The sequence below is a fragment of the Tinamus guttatus genome, unplaced genomic scaffold (assembly GCF_059628265.1).
Source record: "Tinamus guttatus ecotype Peru unplaced genomic scaffold, ASM5962826v1 Tinamus_guttatus_pri_ptg000155l, whole genome shotgun sequence".
Lineage (NCBI taxonomy): Eukaryota > Metazoa > Chordata > Aves > Tinamiformes > Tinamidae > Tinamus > Tinamus guttatus.
The window spans coordinates 9,329,379-9,342,327 of NW_028288689.1; the positions used below are offsets into that span (position 1 = coordinate 9,329,379).

The 12,949-nt window shown below is 48.3% G+C and overlaps 1 pseudogene; it reads left to right on the forward strand.

Annotated features, from left to right (window-relative positions):
• Positions 1-4,862: 4,862 nt before the first annotated feature.
• LOC104573092 (protocadherin alpha-4-like) lies at positions 4,863-8,105 on the forward strand (annotated as a pseudogene).
• Positions 8,106-12,949: the final 4,844 nt, after the last annotated feature.

Below are 12,949 nucleotides of genomic sequence, written 5' to 3' on the forward strand. Positions count from 1 at the left end.
TTATGCATTAAAATTGAACATACAGTTGCTGAAAGGCCTGTGATGACTTTTTCTGGAGCTTGGAGTGCCTTGCCTAGCTCAGGGAGGGCTCTCATGGGACCAAACCAGTCTCTCCCAGTAGCTCCTCCTCCTCTCTTAAGACTCTCTTCCACGGAAGAAGAGGGGAGTAACAAGCCCTCAGCTCTGGCTGCTTCGTCTGGGGCTGAGGAGGTCGTATCGGGGGTAGTATCGTTTTATTTGATGAACTGCTTTAATTTTACTTAAATATATCATCCATGTCATCTCCCTTCCTCTGCCCTCAGTTTGGAAAACAGTTCCAAGAGGGAGAATCCTACAATTCAGCTAGCACAACCCCCTGGGGAAATAAAAACGGGCATAAATCCCGATTCCTGACATTTTAACTGGAGTCCCGGAGTGTCGCTGCCTGCCAGGCACTGCCAGGACAGGCTTCCACAGGGACTCCTTCACTTCCCATGCCCCTGTTGGGACACAGCAGCACGCTCCCATGCCTGATGGGGAGTGGGCCAGCCCCAGCAGCAGCAGCTGTGGCTCTCCTAGCATGAGGGCCAAAAGCCAGGCTGATTTCACACCCTTATAGCCAGGATGCAGACAGGGTGTGTGGGATGCACAAATTTCCCCCTTTTCCTCTTTCCTCTCCAGGTCAGGGCTGGTCAGGGACAAAGAGCAGCAGAGGAAGGTAAATGAGCAGCTCCCACCCCTGCCATTTCCCATTCCAGCCCTCGCTGGGATTTGAGCAATCAGGAAATATAATCTGAGTTGGAAAGTGCCCAAGCATCTGGTGGGTTATTAATAAATTGTATACAATCTGTCTGGGATGAACCTCGGGACGGAGGGGAACCATCTGCTCCCCAGCAGTAGCTCTAATGGTGTCTGGGGAATGAACTTAGCAAATGAAAGAGATGGGATCGGCCAGCAGGCATGGAGGTACCCAAGCTGGCTCCTGGAGCTTCCAGCAGCGAGGTGCCTTCCCGAGGCCACTGGCAGTGGGGCTGGTGCTAGCCACCAATGGCAGTGGCTGACTTGGATTTGGGCCAGTTTGGAGCATCCTCTCCTAAATGCTGCAGCACTGAAGTTCCCTTGGGGAATTTGCTCTCTCTTTAGAGACACTTTGCAGACGTCAAAGGGTCCTGGCCCAGGGAGAGCCCTGCTTCCAGGCAGTGTTGGGACCTGCGGGCTCCGCTCTGTGCACTGCCATGTGACCCCCCACTCCCTGCTGCCAGCTTGAGTGGGTTGCTACAACACCGGCGGCTTGTCTACCTTTAATCTCCATGCGTGCTAACTGCTGACCTGCAGGTAGCATCCTCCAGGGTTTATTCTCTGTCTCCAATGATGCCTCATGTTTTCTGCCTCTCGCAGCAGCTGCCGAGGGAGTCCAATTCAGCTCTTCCAAATTTTTGGCTGGATGAAGGGGCGCGCTGCCCTGACGGAGTGATTATAACACCATGCAGATGTCTGCACCCATGCATGGAAGTGTAAGCAATGCAAATAATAGTGTCTCCCCTGCTCCCAGTGCCTGCTTCCACCTGGGAAAATGGGTGCATCACTTATGCAATCTGGAGAGGACTAGTGCCATGAAAAAGCTATTATCTGAGCTCTTGCCAAGGCACAAAGAGCCAAAATTCTTATTGATGAAGGAGGTCTTTATATGGCTGCAGGTGTCTTCAGAGAGTGGGTTTCGTGGTGAGAGATAAGGCCCTGAAGGACAGGGAAAGAGGGAAGTTTTCCCACAGAAGAAGCATATAAACCTGGGCAGTCTGAGCACCCGGGCTCTAAAATCCAGATGGGTGTAAAAATCCCTGCTTCGATAACTCCCACTCGGGCAGGTGAGGAATACTGAAGGGGCGACTTGTTCTGAATCTGCCTGAAACCGCCGTGGCCCCGGGCATCGAGCAGGGCGGCAGCCGAGCGGGGGCTCGGGCTTAGGGGCGGGGGTCGCACAGCCGGGCCGGGGCCACCGCGGCGAGACCAGACCTGCCGGTCCCGCTGTCCTCCGAGGGCTGCAATGACCGCTCCGTGCTCACGATGCCGCTGTTGCCCGCTGCCAGATGTTGCCGCTGTCGCCTATCGGGGCGCTGCGGCGGGAGCAAACGCTGTCGGGATGTTTCCTGCGCCAGGAGGAAGAGGAGAGGAAGAGAGCAGCGGGATTTTCGCCTGCTCTATAGCGGGCCGCTGCCAGCACCGCGGAACCCAGCGAGTGCCAAGAAGCGGCTCCGGGCACACCCAGCGAGGGCAAGGTGCTGCCTTGGGTGTTAGTTTGGAGGTGGCTGGGTTTTCATGCCCGCTCCGACCTCGACCATCTCTGCTTTTTCCAGGCTGGCAGCTTGGGAGGCTGAGCCGAGGCGGCGTTGAGGGCTGCCCACCGTGCGGGCGGCAGATCATGGCGGTGAGGCCCGGAGCAGAGGCTGGATGCCGGTGGCACCCATCCAAAGGCAAATGCAAGCAGGGGATATTGCCAACCGCTTCCCAGGAAACAGTGGGAACGTCACAGTTCTGACAGCGCCCTGAATGCAGAAGGACAGATTCTTTCTCCATTCCCAGCTCTCTAATCCTGCCTATGTTATCCTCTCTGGCTGCTAAAAGTAAAATGAAGAAGCGAAGACTAGACCCCGCGGAGGCGGGTGCTTCAGCTGCCAAGTGATGAAGTTATCGTCCTTCCCCAGCCTCTCCTCCGGCATGGCCCTTTGCAGAGAGTCCCGCAGAAGGGCTGGTGCGGCCCCATACGGACAGTCTCCTTTCCTGTGATTACGGCACTCTCAGATGATGGGAGAAGCACTTGTAGGACCTACAAACCTTGTAGGTCCCATTCTCTTTGAAATCTGATCTCACCTTCTCTGCGCCAAGCTCTAACCATTAGGCTCTATTAAGAGGCAATAAGGACCCGCTTTGTAGGAAGACGAATACAATAGAGCAAGCTTGGAGCTCTCCTGCCCTTTAGAAGGGGACAGTCTTCCTTTCAGATGCCCATCAATTGCCCTGAGCTGGCTGATATGGAGCTGCTGGTCAGCACTTTCTCATTTCGGTGATGAGAAAGCTGGAAATGCTCCGTATTCCCTGGCTGCACCTCACAGCGCAGCAATTTTGCTGAGACTGCTGCTTCTCTCCCCCTTGTTAGTTCTCCGTTTTTTTTTCAACACATTTCAACCTATAATTAAAGTCATACTTGGAGTTCAGTGGAGGAAATAAAGATTCCCTAATTTCCCCGGGAAGAAAAAAAAAAAAAAAAAAAGTCTGCCTGTCTGTTTTTTTTGTATTCCCTAAACATTGCGAGACTGGTCAGAGCTTCTATAAGTTCCTTGCATTATGTAGTGGGAAAACATCCAAAAATGGCTCTTCTAAGAACCCAGCGTCCAAGCGCATGTTCTCTGGTGATGGAAAAACTAAACTCGGGATGACAAGAAGCACCAATATTTTGTAACAGTTTATTTTAATTACTCGGTCACCCTTTTTATCTAATACAGGAGGCTAGCAGAGTAACACACAGGTACTTGTGCCATCCGGCCTGCCTGGCAAGAACCTTTAACTGATTGTCTGTACAGATTCTCTAGCTTTCTTGATAATGGATCACTTCTTCGTAGCTCTTGCTTCTTGGTCAGAGGCACAGGGCATACACTGAAGCTGACCAAAGACGGTGAAGTTGAACTAAGCCTTTTTATCAATAGAAACTGCACCAACTGGTGTGTCTTTTGCATAATCCTGTATCCTATGGTTTTCACAGCTTCTCAGTACAGATATACGTGGTAGAATAGGCAAGTTAGTTATACAACTTTGTTAGCAGTGCAATTTTTGTGTGCTTCAGGATTTATAGTGTGTGGTGTTCTCTACATCTGGCAAAGAGTAGAAATAGCCAAATTTCTTCAGAACTTAGAATGAGGTGAATCTGCTGCTTGAAAACTGGACCTGGATAAGCAAGAAATAATTATTCCAAATGATAGGTTTCTTATTTAGCTGCTTCTTGGTGTACAGAAACAGCTTCAGTTGCATTTAAGATCAGGTCTGTCACCTTTTGGAACCATTCATTGCATTTGCAGCTCGATGGATATGGAAATGGTGCAAGGAACTATTCAGAGCATAGGAAAAGGGACATCATATTGCTCTGTCCTGTACACTTGACAACAATACTTGCCTTTTTTTTTTTTAATTAAACAAACGCTTTACTGATTAAAATGTCCCAGTCCATTTTACACCATGCTTAATGTGGACCTGCAAGCATCTTTTCATTGTTTTGAATATGTTCTGAAATGATTGCTCCAGAAAAGCTATATTATTCCGGGTAAGTGTATATTTTGTAAAAATGAAAGTAGGAAAAAAAATCCATTCAATCACCTCTTTTCCCAGATTAGTGTGGATATGCATGATGGCTATGCACATAGAAGACCTAATGCAGTACCTCTTTGCATTCACGAATGAAAACAGTGGTCTCCATTCATTCCTTTTGCTACACAAATAAGTTGTCAAGAAATTTCATGTGGATCATATTCTCTGGTTAGGAAAAGGTCACTACATTAATTTTGCAAGTTCGAGCCTTGTTGACTTACTCATTGAATCCCTCTTCTTGGTAACAGAAGCATAAAGAATGAAATGAAAAATCCTGTACTGAAGTTTTGAATGTGACAGGAATGTGCTAATGCCCTTAGTATGTCCCACTCATTGGCAGCAGCAGAACCAGCCCAGAGGTGCAGTTGGACACAGGGAGTCCCTGTAACTGTGTCTGGTGAGCTGCTTCACTCAGGAGTTGTGCTGGAAGGAAATGGTTTCCAAACCCCAGCTTCAAAGGCTCTACCTGCACTGTTGAAGGATTTGGAACAGGAAACATGGTCTCTTTGAAAGCTCTAGTCGGAGACATGAGCCTCTACTTGTTTGGAACAAGGAAAAGGAGGTAAGATTGCAGAGATAAAGTACACAGAAAAATTTGCCTTTGTGCATGTGCTTTACCCTTGGTAAATTCAGATGTCATAGGCTATACAAAAGTGGCAGCAGTGGGCAAATGTGGATCTGGACTCAAGCCATTGCTTCTGTCCACCTAAAATTTGACTTCCTTCAGCATCAGATTTTCATAATGGAGGTGACGAGAATGAAGCAGCAGCTCTGTGGAGGTAAGTTGAATTGCCAAAGGGATGTAATTCGAGTCAGTGGAACATGATCGTGTTTCAATGCTCTTTTGAACTCAAGTCAGTAAAAAAATGAGCTGCAACTCATTTGCAACTTGAGTTGCTGTAAACTCAACTATTGCTGCGGGGAGGCAGAGCGGCAGAGGGCATGGGCAGAAGAGAGGGGCAGTGTGTGAAGGTGGATGCAACGGTGGATAGTGAACAGCTGTGTAGGCAGGAGCTGGATTGTGACCTCATTGCACTGTGAAGGTAGAAAATGTGGTCGAAAATCTTCCCACAGCCCTGCACTGACTTTTTCAGGGCGAGTGGGTGGGGAGGTGGGATGCCTTTAGCATCAGTTTCAGGCGAAATCAATGTGCGGATCCCGTGCATGACTCGAGCAGGTGGTGAGCACAAATGGAGAACAGAGATGCTGGCAAAGCCTAGGCGCTCTGTCTTGTATCTTTTAAAGAGATGACCTTGCCAAGACTCTTGACTCTAGTTTTTCCTATTTCCTCCCACGGAGCCTGAGTTACCAGGTGTGTTGAATGCACCTCTTCTCACTGCTGTCCTCCTATGACTTTGAATAGGAGGGAATGTGGCTTGACTTGCATTTCTGAGCATTTGCACTCTCTTCACGTCCGCTTTCTACTGCCTGTTTCAGGGTCACACTGCTTTGGTTGTCACTGTGAGCTTACAATATCAGCTGAGCGGGTGGGTAACAGGGAATATTGCCTGTGAATTAATTATTGCCTGAAGCGTCTGTCCCTTGTGCACCCTGATTGGGTGCACAGTACATTGACCACGAATGGCAGATGGGAATCTGTATCCTGGCTTTCCATTTAACCCTCAGGCTTGTAAAAACTTACAACACTTTCCTGTGAACCCCTTTTCCCTGCAGAACAGGGTGTCTTGGGCAGAAGCATCGTTAAATTTATTTTGTTGTAAGAAATTTGTAGATTCCATGTAAAACATGCACAAGAAAAAAAGCTTGATGTAAACCTCAGCATTTCTTTTAGAGGGACTCCAATCAGGATAATCTCCGAAACTTTCATGTTAACTGACAAACACATTCAATGTATTTCATGACAAGTCCATTGCACTTCTCCTCCAGCTCAAAAAGTATCAAAGATCACTTTTAGGCAACGTATACTGACAATGACAGCAAGAAAGGAAGATAAGCAGCAGCGACAGTAAAATCACTTCAAGAGAAAATATTTTCTCTGAGTATAAATAAAAGCTCGATGGGAATTTGTGTTTGCTTTATTCTAACATACTGTACAAGAAAGATGAAAAAAATAACAGTAGGACAGGGCATGAGCCCGTTACGAAAAATAAATGTACGTCTCTGATACTGTGAAAATGATGGCAGTAAGAACTTGGCACTAAAGTGAAGCAGAAGTGAAGAATATGAAATGAAAAATGCAACGACGGAGCCAATCCAACAAGACATGGGGAAAAAGAGGCAATTGGTATAAAATGCCACACGATGCTGCTCTGACCTAAAAAAAAAAAAAAAAAAAAAGGAGGGTGGGATTATGAAATGACTTCCGGCACCGGTAAAAAAATAATATGGATTGGGGGGAAAAAAGCCACAGGGAAATGGATGTTCAGCAACTGAGAGAGGATTATCATGCTATGGACATCCAAATTCATTTTCCTACAGAGGTCACTAAACGCAGAAGAAGAAAACACCGATTTTGATGGGATTTGGAAGGTCATGAAGGCTCCGCTTGGGGGCGTGGTGCTGGTGCTGGTGTCGTAGGTGGCGTGGGCACTGATCAGCGGTCAGGTGCGCTACTCGGTGCTGGAGGAAGTGAAGGGTGGCATGGTGGTGGGCCGGCTGGCGCAGGACCTAGGTGTGGAGGCGGGCGAGGTGGAGGCGCGTCGGCTGCGTCTGGTGGCGAAGGGTCGTCTGGCGAGCGTGGAGGTGAGCGGGGCGAGCGGAGCGCTGGTGCTGAGCTCGCGGCTGGACCGGGAGGAGCTGTGCGGCAAGAGCGCGCCGTGCACGCTGCGCCTGGAGGTGTTGGTGGAGCGGCCACTGCGCCTCTTTCACGTGGAGCTGGAGGTCACTGACATCAATGACAACATCCCGCTCTTCCCCGCCACCCAAGAAAATCTCAGTGTGGCAGAACCAAGTCTGCTGGGTTTGCATTTCCTACTGGAGATATATTTAGGAATATTGGAGCAAACTTGCAGCTGTCCTACAAACTCAGCCCCAGCGAGCGTTTCACTTTGGAGATGCAAAAAAAAAAGAGCAATACAATGAGTCGTTGTTTCTGGTTCTGTTGAAGTCACTAGACCAGGAGGTGATGCCTTTGTATTATTTGCTGCTGATGGTGAGTGATGGGGACAGATCCTCACTATTGGGCACGATGGAGCTGGTGATCTTGGTGCTGCATGCAAACGACAATGCGGCCAAGTTCAACCACTTGATTTATAAAGTGCGTTTGTCTGAAGACACCTCTGAGGAGGTGCTGGTTGTGCACGTGAATGCCATGGGTCCAGACAAGGGAATGAACATGCAAGTGTCCTACAGAGTGAAAAAGGTAATTCCTCCCACTGGAATAGACCTTTTAGTGCTGGACTGAAACACAGGGCAGATGAGACCCAGCAAGCCCCTAGATTTTGAAGATGCTCGCCTTTGTGAGATACAAGTGGAAGCAACAGACAGAGGGTCTGTCAGTGCCAGTGGGCAAGGATGCACTGCTGGGGATGGTGCTGGCACTGCTGAGCACGTTGGACCATGATTTGGGGTTGAACAGGTACGTGCGGTGTGTGGTGTAGCTGCCGTCCCCGTTCAGTCTGGTGTCGATGTTTGAGGGCTCGTACTTGCTGGTGCTGCATGAGGCGCTGGATTGGGAGTGTGTGTCAGAGTACAAGTTGCAGGTGCATGTGGAGGACGGTGGGGTGCCACTAATGCGCGCCAGGTGCGCCCTGTGGGTGCCGATGTCAGACGTGAATGACTTCAGGGTCATTTGTGATGGTTCGACGTGAACGGTTCGTGCTGTGGGGGTTCGACATGAACTGTTCGTGCTTCATGACGTGAACGGTGCTGCGGAGGTTGGCATCGGGTGTCGAGGACAGCACGTAGGCATCGGCGACGCCGAACACGTGGCTGGTGGTGGCCATCTGCGTGGTGTTGAGCATGTTCCTGCTGGTGGTAGTGTTGTACGGGGCGTCATGGTGGTTGCTACGGGAGTCCGTGCTGTTGGGGCCCGGTCCGATGAAGCTAGTGTGCTCCAGTGAAGTGAGGAGCTGGTTGTACTTGCAGCAGCAGAGGTGGAGCGTGTGCGTGGCAGAGGGCGCGGGTGAGAGCGACCTCATGGTTTTCAGCCCCAACTTCCCACCGCCCGCGGGCTCCACGCCCAAAGAGATGCCGCAGGATCCCACCGTTCTCCTGGACATCGTCAGTGGCACTCTCTTTTCTCCGCCCTTCCCCTCCCCAACCTTCTGCTCCCCTGAGATTCCTTGCTCTCTTTTGCCTCTGCCTTTCTTGGTGTCTTCTTGATCTGGGCTCTTCCTTTGGCTCCTTTTGGGGGGCCGGTACTTGTCACATCTTTGATGTCTGCCCGTAGGCAGTGCTGTCTGTTGTGCCTCCTTTTGCTTACAAATGCTCCCCACTTTCAGAGTGGATGTGTGTTTTGAGAACGAGTATAACTTCTGGAGGGGAATTCCCCACGGACTCGGAGTGAGCTTAGAGATCTGTTGTGGAAGCTGAGGAGAGCCTCTTTTAATGCACAGGTCTACGTGAACAGGAGGTTTGACCTTCTTTCAGCAGCTTCAAGTGATTAAGAATGTATAAAAACATCTTTGGCAAGGGAAAGAAGGACCACCCTAGAGCTGTGTTTCCTTATTTAATTGGTCCTTTTTTTCCCCCTTAGAATTCACTTTCCCCTTTCTTCTTTCGCCTTTCTTCTTTCACCTTTCTTCTTTCGCCTTTCTTCTTTCCCTGCGAGCGTTTCCCATTGAGCTTCTCCTCAGACATGCTTTCCAGTAAGGCTTAAGAGAAGGTCCTTCCCCTGTTCTTTTGAAAGCCAGTAGACCCAGTCTTCTGCCTAGCACATGTTGTTCACTCTTACAACCTTGGGTATTTGGCACGTAGAATAAAATCAGTGCTGTGTGTGATTGGAGCTGTTGCAGCATTTCCTCTACACTCTCTGTTGTTTTCTGATGTGTAGTATTTACAGGTGCATTTGATGCTTCCTTGCAAATCGTGAAGATTCTGTCTGAGGGAACCTTGCGGACACTGCCATTAGATGCATTCTGTACTTTTTTGTGACAATGCCACTGTTTGTTCTAGGATTTGTGGAAGCCTACATCAGCCTGGGAGTGGGAAGCAGAGCTTGAGATGCCCCTATTTCTTGGCATTGTGACAATGTCCCTGAGTGAGTCTTGGCTATGTCCTGATTTTAAGGTTGAACTTGATCAGTGAAGAGGTTTCCTGACAGCCATGGAGATTTCAGTAAGGACGAGGAATGTCTCATAATTCAGGAGGAAAATGCTTGCCTGTTGTGAAAACATGGCTTTTCCATTCCTTGGATTGCCTTCAGAAGAGTAAGAGTCAAGAGAGTTGCTCAGTGATGGTTATCCATCATCATTTTGCAGGTAGCATGAGCCTGGAGTTGGGAGCCTTGCTGTTCTTGAGAGGGTATTTAGAGTCAAATTATCCTATTCATCAGACATTGTCTGTGAGAACACTTCCTCTTCATTATTTGATGTATTTCCATCATTTGATAAAGTGAATGGTAAAGATTCATGTGATTAGATCTATCACAGCACTACTACAAAAGTTTTGTAGAGTTCTTTCCTGATCTTATCCAGAGAACACCTTCTCCTGAGTTTTCAAAGCAAATAGAACAAATTGCCTAGTAATTATTGTTCACTCTTCTGGAGTTGGGTAGTAGAATCAGTGCCACTTGTGGTTGAAGCTGTTGTACCATGCCTTTACATGTAATCGTTTTTGTAGATATGCAGTAGTTGCAGCCACATTTGGGGCTTGCTTGCAAAATGTTAATGAACCTGCTTGGAGAATCTTCCAAGGAGAGTACCTGAATCTTCTGAGCAGGAGGGAAGTCTTTGTGTATTTGTGGGGAACCATGAGCATGAATCCTTCTCAGGCAAACATGTTCATTGTGGAAGTTCAGTCTTTGCCAAGGAAACGAAAGAAAGGACGATTTAAGAGAAAGGAACTGGCATCGTTAATCAACACAACCTGCCTGTATGTAATGCTGTTATTCCGTAACTAACTAGGAACACTGCCAGTAAGGCAATGATGTCAGAGATTTCAGAAGATGTCCGTCATCTTTGCAAACCCCATTTCCATGGAAGTAATCCTTGGTCTCAATCCTTGGACATTTTGCTTATTCAGAACCTATTCTGAAAGAATGATCTATTTTAATTTTCTGAAGAAGGAGCCACTGACAGAACTTCCAGGAGCCTCGAACTGACCACAGAGGATGATGTACCTGACAGGCAGGTGCCTCTGTGTTCCTTTATAGTCTTGGGGTCTTTATTATATTGTTGCCTGGGTTAGCCCGACCAGCAGCAATTGTGAGTGATCTCATATCTTCTATGTTACTTCCCATCACAGTGTGAGGGATGAAGCACGTGTGATTGAATGTGGGAGGGTGTCTGTTGTGTTTCTTTTGGTGGATGTGGATGTTTGCTGTTCCAGAGTTGGGTTGTCCTCTAATAGAGTGAAATCAGTGCTGTTTGTCACAGAATCACAGAGGGGTTGAGGTTAGAAGACATCTGTGGACATTATATAGTGTAAGGCCACTTGCCCAAGCAGGGCCAGTTGGAGCACATTGACCAGGATCAAGTGCAGATGGCTTTTGAATATCCTAAGGAATGCAGAGTCCACACACTCTCTAGGCAACCTGTTCCAGTACTCACAGTAAACAAGTTTTTCCTCATGCCCAGAAGGAACTTCCTGTGTTTCAGTTTTGCCCATTGCCACTCGTCCTGTCTCTGGCCACCACTGAAAAGAGCCTGGCAATATCTTCTCTATCTCCTCCTTTCAAATGCTTATAAACATTAATATGACTCCCAGCCCTACCCAACCTCTTCTAGACTCTCTTCTCCACACTGAACAGGCCCAGGTGTCTCAGAGAGGCTGCAGTCCCTTAGTCATCTTAGTAGATCCTCCCAGGACTTCAGTAGCTCCACGTCTCTCTTGTATAGGGCAGCCCAGAATTGGACACAGCTTTTCAGAAGTGGACATGCTCTTCCTGATGCAGCCCAGGATACAATGAGCCTTCTTAACCAAAGGGCACATTGCTGGCTTTTGACCCCTCCAGCACTCCTGGGTCCATCTGTGCAGCTGCTCTCCAACCGGTCAGTCCCACGTTCCACTGGTGCAAGGGTTATTTCTTCTCAGCTACAGGACTTTACAACTGCCCTTATTGTGTTTAACAGAGTTCCCATTGGCCTATCTCTCCAGTTGACTGAGGTCCCTCTGAATGGCAGCAAAGCCTCCTGGTGTATCAGCCACTCCTCCCAGGTCTGTATCACCAGCAAACTCACTGAGGGTGCACTCTGTACCTTCATTTAAGCCATTGAAGAATAAGTTGAGGCTGGGCCCGGTTTTGACCTGGGGGACACCACTGGCTGTAGGTCTCCAACTAGACTTTGCACCACTTATCACTGGGGTTGAGCAAGTGGGGTATCTGCTTTACAAATTCTGTTAGTCGGTAAGCATTGTAGCTGTGTTTGCAGAAGACCATATCAGCCTGTGATTGACAAGATGAGGGTGCTGTTCGTTGTCCAGCAACTTCTTGGCACCGTGGCAAAGGTGTTGAATGAGGCCTGGGTGATCATGAGCAGTGTGAAGCCCTGCCTGAGGGACGTGGTGTCCCCACGTGGGGAGGACGTGGCATGTGTCATAACCTAAAAAGGGGATTATGTCTGCTTGTCTTGAGTACCCTTTTCCCAAAGTCGTATGTTGAGGATGCTTGTAGAAGAGCCCAAGAGAGTTGTTCAAGGAGGCTTGTCAGGATTTGTTTTGCAGTTACAAGAGCCTGGAGTTGGGAGGCCTTGCTGATCTTGAGAGGGTACATGGTGTTGAAAAGCACTCTCGTCCTTTCATTGTAATGTCCTTTCATTCAAGACAAAGAAGTTTTGAAGCGTCCCCCTCTGCTAGTACGTGTTCATGAAGCCGTGGAAGGACATCTGACATCCACAGCAGATGGAGAGGGAAAGCCTAGTAAGGGAAGTCCTCATTGACTCAGAGGTCCTTAAACTAACAGAGTTTGGAGAGGGCAGGAGGTGCTCTAAACTGGAGCCATGGAGACAGCCCCTTTTCATTTACAGGCCTGCCTGAAAAGCATCCTGACTGTCATGCTGTAGCTGTAAGTGGAAAAGGAGGTATAGAGTCTTACTTGAGGGAAAGAACACTGGAGAGTGGTGCCTCTAGGATTTAATGTCACCCTTCTCTGAGCATTTGCTTGCTAGGCTCTGTTGAATAAAAATTTCAAATTAAAGATTCCCTGGATTTGTCAGATCTGTTGAGTCTGTCCATCCTGACCATGTCTCAGGCTGGTGTCGTATTCCAAAAGATGGACCACTGTGTTGCAGTGTAACCAAGATATTGCTTGTGATATGATTTCCCTGCTGTATGGTATGTTCTTTGACAACCAAGGAGACTTTCTGAAACCACTGAGCTCTGTTACTGTCTCAAACGCAGTCTGCTCCAGTTCATACTGAAGCATGAGTGATGAATCCTTCCCATGCAAACATGTTCCATGTGGAAGCCTTGGACTTTTGCAAGGCTCAGTGGAAATCAGGAAGGAGTGCTCAGAGTTTTTGCCTAACTTCGACTCATGCTCCTTAGTCCCCAC